Source organism: Pelobates fuscus, chromosome 6 (genome assembly GCF_036172605.1).
Source record: "Pelobates fuscus isolate aPelFus1 chromosome 6, aPelFus1.pri, whole genome shotgun sequence".
Classification (NCBI taxonomy): domain Eukaryota; kingdom Metazoa; phylum Chordata; class Amphibia; order Anura; family Pelobatidae; genus Pelobates; species Pelobates fuscus.
The window spans coordinates 46,385,815-46,401,108 of NC_086322.1; positions in this window are offsets into that span (position 1 = coordinate 46,385,815).

The following is a 15,294-nucleotide window of genomic DNA, read 5'->3' on the forward strand; positions in this document are numbered from 1 at the left end:
TCTTTCTTTCTCTCTCCCAACTCTCTCTGATAGCATGATATATTAACCCTTTTTATCCCCACCGACAGTCATTGTGTCTCTTTCTCCCATCCACTCATTGTGAGTGTGTCTCTCTACCATCCACTCAGTGTGAGTGTGTCTCTCTCCCATCCCCTCAGTGTGTCTCTCTCCCATCCCCTCAGTGTGTCTCTCTCCCATCCCCTCAGTGTGTCTCTCTCCCATCCCCTCAGTGTGTCTCTCTCCCATCCCCTCAGTGTGTCTCTCTCCCATCCCCTCAGTATGTCTCTCTCCCATCCCCTCAGTATTACTCTCCCCCATCCCCTCAGTATGTCTCTCTCCCATCCCCTCAGTATGTCTCTCTCCCATCCCCTCAGTATGTCTCTCTCCCATCCCCTCATTATGTCTCTCTCCCATCCCCTCGGTGTGAGTGGGTGTCCCATCCCCTCAGTATGTCTCTCTCCCATCCGCTCAATGTGAGTGGGTCTCTCTCTCCCATGCCCTCGGCGTGAGTGGGTCTCTCTCTCCCATCCCCTCGGTGTGAGTGGGTCTCTCTCTCCCATCCCTTCGGTGTGAGTGTGTCTCTCTCCCATCCCCTCGGTGTGTGTGTGTCTCTCTCTCCCACCCCCTCAGTGTGAGTGTATGTCTCTCTCTCTCCCATCCACTCAGTGTGAATGTCTGTCTCTTGCCCTCCCATCCCCTCATTGAGTGTGTAAGTGTTGCCACGGCAATGCTCCCAACATGCATTACATGCCATGCGTAGTGTTGCCATGGCAACCTGCGGCAACACTCACACAGTCCGCGAGAAGAGAGGACCTGATGCTACAGGATGTGCAATATTACACTCCTGGGTCCCTTCTTCACAGGACACCGTATGCTGTGCCACCGGACCACCAGGGAATCCTGTGTGCCTCCCACCCTGAAACAGGTAAGAGGCAGGGAAGGGGAGAAAAAAACTAAATTAATAAAAATATTTTTAAAAAACTACTGTCCCCTCAAAGCCCTTATCCAATCCCACTGCACTACATTCACTAAACATAAAGACATTGGATCCACTACCCACACACACAGACACTGCTTCCACTATAAACAATGCATTCACTACACACACTGTATAACCTAATGGACGTGCGCAAAGCTTTTTGTTGGGGGGGCAGCATTTCATTCTTGGCTTCTTGGGCCGGCCCTGCTCTCTCCCAGCCACTCACAGCAAATATCTCTCTCCCACCCACGCACAGCCAGTGTGTCTCTCTCCCACCCATACACAGCCAGTGTGTCTCTCTCCCACCCACGCACAGCCAGTGTGTCTCTCCCACCCAAACACAGCCAGTGTGTCTCTCTCCCACCCACGCACAGCCAGTGTGTCTTTCTCCCTCCCACGCACAGCCAGTGTGTCTCTCTCTCTCCCACCCACGCACAGCCAGTGTGTGTCTCTCTCTCCCACCCACGCACAGCCAGTGTGTCTCTCTCTCTCCCACCCACGTACAGCCAGTGTGTGTCTCTCCCACCCATGCACAGCCAGTGTATATCTCTCTCCCACCCACGCACAGCCAGTGTATCTCTCTCTCCCAGCCACGCACAGCCAGCGTGTCTCTCTCCCAGCCACGCACAGGCAGCGTGTCTCTCTCCCAGCCACGCAAAGCCAGCGTGTCTCTGTCCCACGCATTCCCCTCCTGCCAATCATTTCATGTAGCGTGGCCAAGGCACCGCAGTAGAGAATCTTTTGTATCCTCTACCCAGTCTAACCGTAAGTGCTCTTAGACAGAGTAGTGGATACAGAGATTCTCCACCACAGTTCACTCGACCTCGCTACAAGTAGGTGAGCTGGCACTGCAGAAGGAGGAAGACAGCAAAAAGAGGGGACGGACAAAGAGACACACAGGGCACTGAGGGTGGACAAAAAGACAGAGTGAGGCAGGGGTGGCAAAGAGATGCACACAAAGTGACACACAAAGAGGCTTTGGGGGCAAAGACACAAACAGAGGGGTTGGCGGGGACAAAGAGACAAGGAGGAGCATACTCAGAGGAGCTGAACAAAGAGGCACACAGAAGAGTTGGGGGGATATAAAGGCACACAGGGCTGGAGGAACAAAGAGATACACGGAGGGGCAAAGAGACACATGGAAGGACAAAGAGAGCTGCGGGGGGGGCAAAGCGACACAGTGCGGCTTTGGGGGGACAGAGAGACAAAGGGACTGGGGACAAAGACATGCAGGGGAAAAGAGACAAACTTGGGGGAACAGACACACAGAGAGGCTAAGGGGGGCAAAGAGGCACACAGAAGGGCTGGGGTGTCAGACACAGAAGGGCTTAGAGAGAAAAATACACACATACAGGAGCTTGGAGGATAAAAAGACACACAGAGGGGCTGAGAGGGACAGAGAAACACACAAAGCTGGCAATTTTTGTTTTTTGAGGATGGTGCAAGTATCTGGTCTTGTCTAGGGTGCAAAATAGTCTAGCACCAGCCCTGCCACAGCGTGAGTGTCTCCCACAGACCACATCACTGTTTTATTCAGGGGCACCTATGCCCCGAGTAAGGGACCTAGCAACTTGGTCTTCTAAGCTTGCTCTCAAACTCTGTTACAAATACATTTTATAATTTTAACTCTATATTTATGAAAAATATCCCTTATTAAAAAAATAAATGTTTACCATAATCTAATGTTCACTCATCATTGAGTGTTGTGTACCATGTATTTGTGTATATGTCTTTACCACCCACCTATCGTATGTGTGAGCGCCCATTCCTGTCATGGCTGCTGAGGGAGACACTGGGCTGGTGAGGCTCCCTGTCATGGCTGCTGAGGGAGAGTCTGGGCTGGTGAGGCTCCCTGTAATGGCTGCTGAGGGAGAGGCTGGGCTGGTAAGGCTCCCTGTCATGGCTGCTGAGAGAGAGGCTGGGCTGGTGAGGCTCCCTGCCATGGCTGCTGAGGGAGAGGCTGGGCTGGTGAGGCTCCCAGTCATGGCTGCTGAGGGAGACACTGGGCTGGTGAGGCTCCCGGTCATGGCTGCTGAGGGAGAGTCTGGGCTGGTGAGGCTTCCTGTTATGGCTGCTGAGGGAGACACTGGGCTGGTGAGGCTCCCTGTCATGGCTGCTGAGGGAGACACTGGGCTGGTGAGGCTCCCTGTCATGGCTGCTGAGGGAGAGTCTGGGCTGGTGAGGCTTCCTGTTATGGCTGCTGAGGGAGACACTGGGCTGGTGAGGCTCCCTGTCATGGCTGCTGAGGGAGACACTGGGCTGGTGAGGCTCCCTGTCATGGCTGCTGAGGGAGAGGATGGCTGGTGAGGCTCCCTGTCATTGCTGCTGAGAGAGAGGCTGGGCTGGTGAGGCTCCCTGTCATGGCTGCTGAGGGAGAGGCTGGGCTGGTGAGGCTCCCTGTCATGGTTGCTGAGGGAGAGTCTGGGCTGTTGAGGCTCCCTGTCATGGTTGCTGAGGAAGACGCTGGGTTGGTGAGGCTGGGCTGGTGAGGCTCCCTGTCATGGCTGCTGAGGGAGAGGATGGCTGGTGAGGCTCCCTGTCATTGCTGCTGAGAGAGAGGCTGGGCTGGTGAGGCTCCCTGTCATGGCTGCTGAGGGAGAGGCTGGGCTGGTGAGGCTCCCTGTCATGGTTGCTGAGGGAGAGTCTGGGCTGTTGAGGCTCCCTGTCATGGTTGCTGAGGAAGACGCTGGGTTGGTGAGGCTGGGCTGGTGAGGCTCCCTGTCATGGCTGCTGAGAGAGAGGCTGGGCTGGTGAGGCTCCCTGTCATGGCTGCTGAGGGAGACGCTGGGCTGGTGAGGCTCCCTGTCATGGCTGCTGAGGGAGACGCTGGGCTGGTGAGGCTCCCTGTCATGGCTGCTGAGGGAGACGCTGGGCTGGTGAGGCTCCCAGTCATGGCTGCTGAGGGAGACACTGGGCTGGTGAGGCTCCCTGTCATGGCTGCTGAGGGAGAGTCTGGGCTGGTGAGGCTTCCTGTTATGGCTGCTGAGGGAGACACTGGGCTGGTGAGGCTCCCTGTCATGGCTGCTGAGGGAGACACTGGGCTGGTGAGGCTCCCTGTCATGGCTGCTGAGGGAGACACTGGGCTGGTGAGGCTCCCTGTCATGGCTGCTGAGGGAGAGGATGGCTGGTGAGGCTCCCTGTCATTGCTGCTGAGAGAGAGGCTGGGCTGGTGAGGCTCCCTGTCATGGCTGCTGAGGGAGAGGCTGGGCTGGTGAGGCTCCCTGTCGTGGCTAATGAGGGAGAGGCTGGGCTGGTGAGGCTCCCTGTCATGGTTGCTGAGGGAGAGTCTGGGCTGTTGAGGCTCCCTGTCATGGTTGCTGAGGAAGACGCTGGGTTGGTGAGGCTGGGCTGGTGAGGCTCCCTGTCATGGCTGCTGAGAGAGAGGCTGGGCTGGTGAGGCTCCCTGTCATGGCTGCTGAGGGAGACGCTGGGCTGGTGAGGCTCCCTGTCATGGCTGCTGAGGGAGACGCTGGGCTGGTGAGGCTCCCTGTCATGGCTGCTGAGGGAGACGCTGGGCTGGTGAGGCTCCCTGTCATGGCTGCTGAGGGAGACACTGGGCTGGTGAGGCTCCCTGTCATGGCTGCTGAGGGAGAGTCTGGGCTGGTGAGGCTCCCTGTCATGGCTTCTGAGGGAGACACTGGGCTGGTGAGGCTCCCTGTCATGGCTGCTGAGGGAGAGGCTGGGCTGGTGAGGCTCCCTGTCATGGCTGCTGAGGGAGAGGCTGGGCTGGTGAGGCTCCCTGTCATGGCTGCTGAGGGAGAGGCTGGGCTGGTGAGGTTCCCTGTCATGGCTGCTGAGGGAGAGTCTGGGTTGGTGAGGCTCCCTTTCATGGCTGCTGAGGGAGAGGCTTGGCTGGTGAGGCTCCCTGTCATGGCTGCTGAGGGAGAGGCTGGGCTGGTGAGGCTCCCTGTCATGGCTGCTGAGGGAGAGGCTGGGCTGGTGAGGCTCCCTGCCATGGCTGCTGAGAGAGAGGCTGGGCTGGTGAGGCTCCCTGTCATGGCTGCTGAGGGAGAGGCTGGGCTGGTGAGGCTCCCAGTCATGGCTCCTGAGGGAGAGTCTGGGCTTGTGAGGCTCCCAGTCATGGCTGCTGAGGGAGACACTGGGCTGGTGAGGCTCCCTGTCATGGCTGCTGAGGGAGAGGCTGGGCTGGTGAGGCTCCCTGTCATGGCTGCTGAGGGAGAGGCTGGGCTGGTGAGGCTTCCTGTTATGGCTGCTGAGGGAGACACTGGGCTGGTGAGGCTCCCTGTCATGGCTGCTGAGGGAGACACTGGGCTGGTGAGGCTCCCTGTCATGGCTGCTGAGGGAGAGGATGGCTGGTGAGGCTCCCTGTCATTGCTGCTGAGAGAGAGGCTGGGCTGGTGAGGCTCCCTGTCATGGCTGCTGAGGGAGAGGCTGGGCTGGTGAGGCTCCCTGCCATGGCTGCTGAGAGAGAGGCTGGGCTGGTGAGGCTCCCTGTCATGGCTGCTGAGGGAGAGGCTGGGCTGGTGAGGCTCCCAGTCATGGCTCCTGAGGGAGAGTCTGGGCTGGTGAGGCTCCCAGTCATGGCTGCTGAGGGAGACACTGGGCTGGTGAGGCTCCCTGTCATGGCTGCTGAGGGAGAGGCTGGGCTGGTGAGGCTCCCTGTCATGGCTGCTGAGGGAGAGGCTGGGCTGGTGAAGCTTCCTGTTATGGCTGCTGAGGGAAACACTGGGCTGGTGAGGCTCCCTGTCATGGCTGCTGAGGGAGACACTGGGCTGGTGAGGCTCCCTGTCATGGCTGCTGAGGGAGAGGATGGCTGGTGAGGATCCCTGTCATTGCTGCTGAGAGAGAGGCTGGGCTGGTGAGGCTCCCTGTCATGGCTGCTGAGGGAGAGGCTGGGCTGGTGAGGCTCCCTGTCGTGGCTAATGAGGGAGAGGCTGGGCTGGTGAGGCTCCCTGTCATGGTTGCTGAGGGAGAGTCTGGGCTGTTGAGGCTCCCTGTCATGGTTGCTGAGGAAGACGCTGGGTTGGTGAGGCTGGGCTGGTGAGGCTCCCTGTCATGGCTGCTGAGAGAGAGGCTGGGCTGGTGAGGCTCCCTGTCTTGGCTGCTGAGGGAGACGCTGGGCTGGTGAGGCTCCCTGTCATGGCTGCTGAGGGAGACGCTGGGCTGGTGAGGCTCCCTGTCATGGCTGCTGAGGGAGACGCTGGGCTGGTGAGGCTCCCTGTCATGGCTGCTGAGTTAGACACTGGGCTGGTGAGGCTCCCTGTCATGGCTGCTGAGGGAGAGTCTGGGCTGGTGAGGCTCCCTGTCATGGCTTCTGAGGGAGAGGCTGGGCTGGCTGATGAGGCTCCCTGTCATGGCTGCTGAGGGAGACACTGGGCTGGTGAGGCTCCCTGTCATGGCTGCTGAGGGAGAGGCTGGGCTGGTGAGGCTCCCTGTCATGGCTGCTGAGGGAGAGGCTGGGCTGGTGAGGTTCCCTGTCATGGCTGCTGAGGGAGAGTCTGGGTTGGTGAGGCTCCCTTTCATGGCTGCTGAGGGAGAGGCTGGGCTGGTGAGGCTCCCTGTCATGGCTGCTGAGGGAGAGGCTGGGCTGGTGAGGCTCCCTGTCATGGCTGCTGAGGGAGAGGCTGGGCTGGTGAGGCTCCCTGTCATGGCTGCTGAGAGAGAGGCTGGGCTGGTGAGGCTCCCTGTCATGGCTGCTGAGGGAGAGGCTGGGCTGGTGAGGCTCCCAGTCATGGCTCCTGAGGGAGAGTCTGGGCTGGTGAGGCTCCCAGTCATGGCTGCTGAGGGAGACACTGGGCTGGTGAGGCTCCCTGTCATGGCTGCTGAGCGAGAGACTGGGCTGGTGAGGCTCCCTGTCATGGCTGCTGAGCGAGAGGCTGGGCTGGTGAGGCTCCCTGTCATGGCTGCTGAGGGAGAGGCTGGGCTGGTGAGGCTCCCTGTCATGGCTGCTGAGGGAGAGACTGGGCTGGTGAGGCTCCCTGTCATGGCTGCTGAGGGAGAGGCTGGGCTGGTTAGGCTCCCTGTCATGGCTGCTAAGGAAGATGCTGGGCTGGTGAGGCTCTCTGTCATGGCTGCTGAGGGAGACATTGGGCTGGTGAGGCTACCTGTCATGGCTGCTGAGGGAGAGTCTGTGCAAAAATTAACTGTATAGTAACAAGGTCAAACACAGTGTAGGGCGCCACTATCACAAACAAAGTGGTGGATATAATTACCATCTAGGACAGGCATAGACAACCATCGGCACTCCAGATGTTTTGGACTACACCTCCCATGATGCTTTGCCAGCATTAAGGGTGTACGAGCATTATGGGAGATGTAGTCCACAACATCTGGAGTGCCGAAGGTTGCCTATCCCTGATCTAGGAGATGAGAATGATGGGCTTGCATGGAAAAAGAAAGAAAATATCATAGTGCAAAACTTTTAATTACAAGAGATATAAAAACCAAATAAAATGGGACACTCACAAATGTCAATTGTGCCACGACATTTGTGAGTGTCCCATTTTATTTGTTTTTTATATCTCTTGTAATTAATTGATACTGAATCAGAGGAGATACTGAATCACAGGATGCTCGTGCACAGCAGATCTGAGTGGATGGAGGCATATTCTGGTTCACTCTGAGTGACTGTAACTGGAGGTGTTCCTAGCTTTCAATGTAAACACTGTATACATTACAGAAAATACAGTGTTTACATGAGAGAGGCTGCATGGAGCTATAGTTCTCACCTGAACAACCTCATTAAGCTGATATCTAGTGTCCCTTTAATGAAGCAGTTTTGGTGTATAGACCATGCACCTGCAGTCTTACTGCTCGATTCTCTGTCATTTAGAAGTTAAATCACTTTTATTTGTTTGTAAGCAGCCACACCTCCTCAGCACTCACACAGTTTGAATGAAAAAATCAGATGTTAACATCCTTTAGAAGCTTTTATCTCCTTTTACTCAAATGGAATACCAAATGATTATGGAGAAAGGCTTTTATCTGAATAATGACATTAATCTAAATACGACAAACTGTGGTCCAAGTGGAATAAATACAAATGTCAAGTCTGGACTTTTATAGAAAACATTATCGTTTATATTCAAAGCTAAAATTAAAAATCTATCATCAAAATAAATATTTTTACGCTATTATGCCCTCTTCAGTATGGTGTGAAAGAATGGAGTGGATGATGATGACGAATGTTTGTCACGGATATTACCTTTATTGGGGTATTGATCTTTCTCTCTCTTTTCTTTTTCTTTCAGACTCGTAACATTTTTGTTGTTGATATCTGTATAACATTGTTGGAAAAGAAAAAATAACCGTGTGCTTATGCATGCATGTATGTATGTATATATATATATATATATATATATACATATACATATAACCTTAAGCGAGAAGGATGCTTGCTGTTGTATACCATTTTGTTGTTAAAAGTTTTTTTTTTTGTTTTTTTTTTTGTAAATTCTTTATTTTTGATGTGCATGTATAAACGATCACATGACTATAATGCCACAACAGCATTCTTAAGTAATAAAACATGCAAGAGTACTGACAAGTGTTAAGCATTTGTGAGTGCGCACATTTTTTATACAGTAAATAATAAAACAGGTTGGGTACTTGCTGACTGTATAAGATGGATTACACAAACGTGTGGGGACAGTAGCTGAAGAAGAGATAGTGGATCTTAGTCGTTGCATACAGTTGGATAACACATTTTTGTTTGTTTTTGAGGATTCTGCACATGTTTATATACATTATGGTCGCTTGACAGTTGGTTTATTCTGTTCAGCTCATCAAAAAAAAAAAAGGGAGGATACAAGATTAACTATATAACATGAATAACGTGAAATAACAGAAGAGTAGTTCTAGAGATTTAGATGCTGCTACTCAGTTTTACCTAGTTATCACAGCCTATCGAGCGGTTATACTAAGCTGGGTATACGCTAGGTGGGTATGGTATGAAGCTACACAGGTTTGTATACAGTGTTGTCGCTTTGTCAAAGAAGAAAACTAAAGAGTTTGTTCTCTGCTCCGCTTGTCATGGCGTGTGAGTTGCCCTAAGTCCTATATTAAAGCTTCTTAGCCCCGCATGTTAACTACGCTAGGGTGTTGGGTACTTCAGTGGGGGGATGACCCGTTCAAAACCTGTACGGATGCAATAGTAGGCTAAAAAAAAAAAAGGTAGTAGTAAGTTATTGGGGAGTTAAACCCATAACTAATTTGCTGGGGCACATAGTAAGCCCAGGGAAGACATGCTACCTCCGAGTGCTAAGCATCCTGCACGCTGTGATACCTGAAGACATTAAACAAACTTCAGTAGAAATATAATACAGTAATACAGCGATGTCAGTTGAGTGATTCTGCTCATCCTAAGACTTGCACTCTCTGTGTGAGTAAGTGTCAGCATGAGGTTCTTATCTTAAGATATTAGTACAAACCAGACAATGAAGAACGTTTAAACTAGGCATAAAAGGAAAAATGCCGTCAAAGATATAGAAAGATCTTCACAGGACTAGTGGAAGCATAGTCCGTCTCTGGTGCGGTTCATCCTGATTAGTCAATGCCGGTTCTGAAGGCTAGACAGGTGGGCCAGGTACATTAATTGGCCGATTTCCCCCTATGCATGTCGGTGTCCCAGTAGTGGCTTTAAAACAAAAACAAAACACAACAAAACTTAGCTCAATTGGACAAGTGGTGCGTCCAAGAGTGTTGAGCTCTGAGAGGTAGTTCGCTGCTCAATGGAGGTGAGTGGGATTGCCTGTGCCTCTCTATTCAAGTGGTGATCGAGGCGTAGGCGTCCGGTGTATTATTTCTCGGCACAAATGCGGGGATTCGTGCCGGGTCCCAGTTGCGGTTTGGGGAGGTAGGTTCGTAGGCGCTCACCTGGGTTTGAGTGACCTGTGGTAGGCCCAGGGTTTGTAGGAGGTTGGCTGCTTCTTGAGCGTCGTGGATTTGGTGTGTTTTGTCTCCTTGTTGAACGAGGAGTATTTGGGAGGATCGCCAGCGGTACCTTATATTATTGCGCTGAAGCAATGTTGTGAAGGGACGGAGTGACCTGCGCCACGCCAGAGTAGCCCCGGACAGGTCAGCGTAGAATGTCAGGCTCATGCCTTCAAACTGTAGTGGGGTCTTGCCTCGGAGTGTGGTGAGGATCGCCGATTTGTCCTTCTTGTTTCGGAAGGTGAGGATGGTATCTTTGGTGGCTGTGGCCGGGGCCCCGGAAGGTTTGGGGACTCTGAAAAAGTCTGTTGGAGTGATGGGTGTAGCTTGGCTGGCGGGTTGTATGGCCGTCAGCATTTTTTTCAGCGTTTGAGGTAATTCCGTCTCTGGCAGGTCATCTGGGACCCCTCTGACCTTTAGATTACAGCCCCTTCTGTTATCCTCTTGGGCCGCAAAACGCCTTTCATATAATAAGTTTTGGCGTTGTAAGTCCTGTACGGCCATCTGAAGGGAGGATATTTGCTGCTGGTGATCTTGGGAGGAGGCCTCCAGTGTTGTTATGCGGCCTGTCAGGCCCTGCAGCTCTCCCCTCAGTGCGGTGACGTCCGTGAGGATATTCCTCTGTAGGTCGGCTAGCAGTGCCTTCAATACCCCGGTAGTAACCAGGTCAGCATCTTTGTCCGCTGTGGGCTTGTTAGGTTTCGCCGGCTGCTTGGGGGCTGGTGGTGGGGGGAGATCCTCCTCTGCGCCTTCAGAGTAGTCGTCCGAGTAGAAATCCGAGCAGCCTCCGCGGAGGGCCGCCATATTGGATTCTCCCGTGCTGCGTGTTTGCCGCCACATGTCTCCTATCGTCAGCCCTGGAGCAGGTTTGTCCGCCCCTTGTTTTCTATTCTTTCGTCCCATGAGGTCAGGGTAGTTCCCCTGGTTGTGTGGTTGTCTTTAGGAGTGAAATATTCCGTTTTTAGAGGGTTTTTTCTTGATTGTCGATCGGAGCTTCTGCAGTGTGCGTCTGTTCGTTTCAGCGGTTAGGCTCCGCCCCTCGTTGTTAAAAGTTTTTTGATAAAGAATTAAAAGAAAAAGAAGCCTGCAGGGTCTAAAATGCTGTTAATAGTGGAGGAGAAAAAAAATATTCTAGATTAAACATAATGTGGAATAAAGGAAGTTTAAATACTAGATCTCTTTACAAGAAGTGTTCAGCCTGTGCAAGTCACACGCAGGGAGGTGTGGCTAGGGCTGCATAAACATAGTGATTTGACTCTTAAATGGCAGAGAATTAAGCAATGTGACTGCAGGGCCATGATCTATACACCTTAGCTGCTTCATTAGGCTAAAGTTGTGTTGGTGTCTATAATATCAATTTAAAGGGACACTCCAGGCAGCTTAATAAGTTAAGCTTAAATCAAAGCTAATACGCTCAAATACTGTAGCGGTACTTACCCTCTCCAGGGGCCAGCCGGGGTCCTCTGTTCTCGCCGCGTGCGGTCCTGCTTCTGCACGAGACGCGCGCGGCTCATCCGATGGCGAAATCAGGAGAAGCGGTCACGTGTCCCGCCTGACTCTAAGAGCGCGCCACGTGTCTCGGGCGTGCTCTTAAAGGGACAGTGGGAGCCGAAATTTGAAACGGTCTCCCATTGGCCCCTGTCATGCCACATTCCCCATACACTCACGTTTTGGGGGCGTGGATATGACAGGGGCCAATCAAAGTGAACGCTAGGGTATTTATACTCACCTGTTCCTTAGTACCTTGCCCTATCGTGGTTTCTGTTCAGTTCCCTTTAGTGCTTGTATCGTTCAGTTGGTTTTTTTGGTGCTTGACCTTGGCTTTGTTCCTGACTCCGCTTTCTCTTTATCCTTGCTTGTCTAGTCCACCGGTTTGCTATCCTGTGTACCAGTCCTTGGCTTGTTCTACTTTACGCTGTTTCTCTATTCCCTTGAATTCGGCTTGTTCTGGACTCTGTCTTTTCTTGTACTCATCTAAGTCCGGCCATTCTAAGGTCCGGTAAGACGTATCTTGTTTTCTTGCCTCTAGACTATCTGGACTATTCTTGCGTGTTGTGGTATATTACCGTGACAAATACCTGTGGTTAGTTTATTTTTTGTTAATTCTGTGTAATTTTCCTGCAGTTCTGTAAAATACATATATTAGTATTAAAATACACTTAGAATGACGTTATATATATATATATATACTATATATATATATATATATATATATATATATATATATAATAGATATATACACATATTATATATATATATATATATATATATATATATATACATATAATTACAATAATAAATAAATAAAAGAATAAAATAAATAAATAAAATATTGAAACAAAATTTAATATAAATTATATATTCATATGTAATTTCATTCTAACTGTATTTTGTTATTAATATATATATATATTGGTAACAAAATACACTTATAATGACATTCTATATATATCTATCTATATATAAAATGCAAATAACCGCAAATATATATATAGATAAATACATATAATTACATAAAAGATTACATTAGTATACACGTAGAATTTAAATACCTATAAATGCATATATATTAAAATTCTACATGTATATTTAAGTAATCTTTTAGCATAATTATGTGATTTGATTAATTAAAATTTGATTGACATGCCTGACAACACAGGGAGAAAGTGCAGAGAATTTAATTCGCAAGCACTATATTTGACCCTGTAACTCTCCAAGACACCATAAAACCTGTACATAGGGGGTACTGTTTTACTCGGGAGACTTCGCTGAACTTAAATATTAGTGTTTCAAACTGGTAAATTGTATTACAACGATGATATTTTAAGTAAAAGTGAATTTTTTTGCATTTTTTACAAACGAACAGCACTTTTATGGACTATATTATTGTTGTAATATGTTTTACTGTTTTAAAACACTAATATTTGTGTTTAGTGAAGTCTCCCGAGAATAACAGTACCCCCCATGTACAGGTTTTATGGTGTTTTGGAAAGTTAGAGACTCGTATATAAGGCTTGCATTTCATTTTTTTGACATTGAAATTTGCCAGATTGGTTATGTTGCGTTAGAGAGCGCATGGTAGCCCAGGAATGAGAATTACCCCTATAATGGCATACCATTTTCAAAAGTAGACAACCCAAGGTATTGCAAGTGGGGTATGTCCAGTCTTTCTTAGTAGCCACTTAGTCACAAACACTGGGCAAATATTAGTTTTTTGCTTTTTTCACACAAAAACAAAAATTAACGCTAACTTTGGCCAGTGTTTGTGACTAAATGGCTACTAAAAAAGACTAAACATACCCCATTTTCAATACCTTGGGCTGTCTACTTTTTCAAATGATATGCCATTATGGAGGTAATTCTCATTCCTGGGCTACCACCAGAGGACTGAAGAAGGGTAAAGGTCGCCTTTACGGACCTGAAAGCGTGCACTCCTGAGCTTGGCTATAAGCTCAACTAAATGTGAGTGGTTCTATATACAAGCTTATTATCTATATACTAAATCACAGAGTTGCACTATGAAGATTTAATTTGTTTTTCAGAACATTTGGGTGTCAATTTTCATCTACCCTACGACCTTTTGGGAAGGGAATATTCCTAAAAGTGTGGACTAAATTGAGTATTGTATGTAGCGCTTCACCTTTCTTTTTTGGTATTTGTAATTTGTGTATTTGGGAAGGTACATTTGGTGATACAGCGGCTACTAGATAGATCAAGGTTTTGTCAAAAGCGCCAGTATATTTTTCCTTTTCTATTTGTACCACCAGTGGTGTATCCTGGTTTTGTTCTGCCCTAGGTAGGTTTTTTTTTTTTAATTTAACCTCGCCCCCCAGCCTCCTTACCTTTGGGAATGCTGGGGGGGGTCTCTTTCTCCCTGGTGGTCCAGTGGCTGCTCAGCTCCTTCGCGCGCCGCAGAGTGAGCCTGGGAGAGTGACGTCATATTCCGGCTCCCAGCCTCACTCTGCGGCGCGCAAGGGAGCTGAGCAGACAGCTCAGAGGAAGTGCTCCCTCGTCAGCCACCTGCCAGCCCACCCAGCATGTCTGTTAGCCGCAACGCTAACAAGGCATTTGCCCTGGGCATTTGGGGGTGGCGTTTTTTGCCGCCCCCTGGAAAATGCCGCCCAAGGCAAATGCCCTGTTTGCCTCGCGGCTAAAACGTCCCGTAGCACTATCTCAAAGGTAACATTACTAATCTGGCAAATTTCAATTTGAAAATGGAACGTTCTATATTTGACCCTGTAACTTTCCAAAACACCATAAAACCTGTTAATGGGGGGTACTGTTGTACTTGTGAGACATCGCTGATTACAAATATGTGCATTTTTTTGCAGTAAAACGTAACAGTATTATGACATTCACAGCTAAAATGTCAGACGGAAATACAAATGTAAAAAAAAAATCTTATTTTCTCACTTTTTTTTATTTTATTCATAATAAAGTATGTTCCATATATGAATAGTTAATGAAAAATTAAAGCCCTGTTTCTCCTGAACAAAATGATATATAATAAGTGTGGGTGCACTTAATGTGACAGCGGTGAATTACGGTTGAACAGACATATAGCGCAAATTCCAGTTTTTGTTTACGTTTTGTTTTGATCAGAACGTGCACTATTGACTCCGTCCTGAAGGGGTTAAGCCCAGTCTTTGAAAGAAAGATACCTTTTTCAGCCTATGAAAATTGAGACATGTCTTCTGTAGTGTGGAATGCTCACAGTACAGACTACTGCACCACAGAGATCTGGCTAGAGCTAAGCACAGTGTGTAATAAAGTTTTTGTTACTCTTTTGCCTTCATTTCTGTTTTCTTTAGTTCCTTTTTATTTCATAGCTCAGATGTAGCCTTATTCTGTTCTCCTTCCCTTCCTCCTTTCTTTGATATTATCCTGTTCCAGCTACCCCATATGTGCTCCTCTCCCTCCTTTCCTGTAATGCAAGTAATAAACTCCCCACAAGCCCCTGCCAGCCAAACTCACTAACCACTGTTAACCCCTTACCCTCCAGGCCCTGCAGGCCAACCTCACTACCCACTGTTAACCCCTTTCCTTTTAGCCCATGTTATCCACTCATCTCACTGTTAACCCCTTCCCTGCCAGTCCCTGTTATCCACCTATCCCGCTGGTAACCCCCTTCCTTGCTGACAGGCAACATTTATCTCCCTCATTCTAATGGTGTACTTTGTACTCAATACTGCCATATTTTGTAGAATAAATATATATTTTACAGTGATAACAGGGGCTGTCAGAGAAGGGGTCTTATGGTACCTTGTTTTGTTACCCAGGCTGTGCAACAAAAGGCTCTTAGGGCATAAATCATTGCCCTGTTGTGGTTCAGTTTGGTTCCTAATAAGCGCGTGATATTTATTGTGTATTCCTAAGGTCCGGTATATGTTATCTATTCTATTCCACTCTGTGTGATGGGTCTC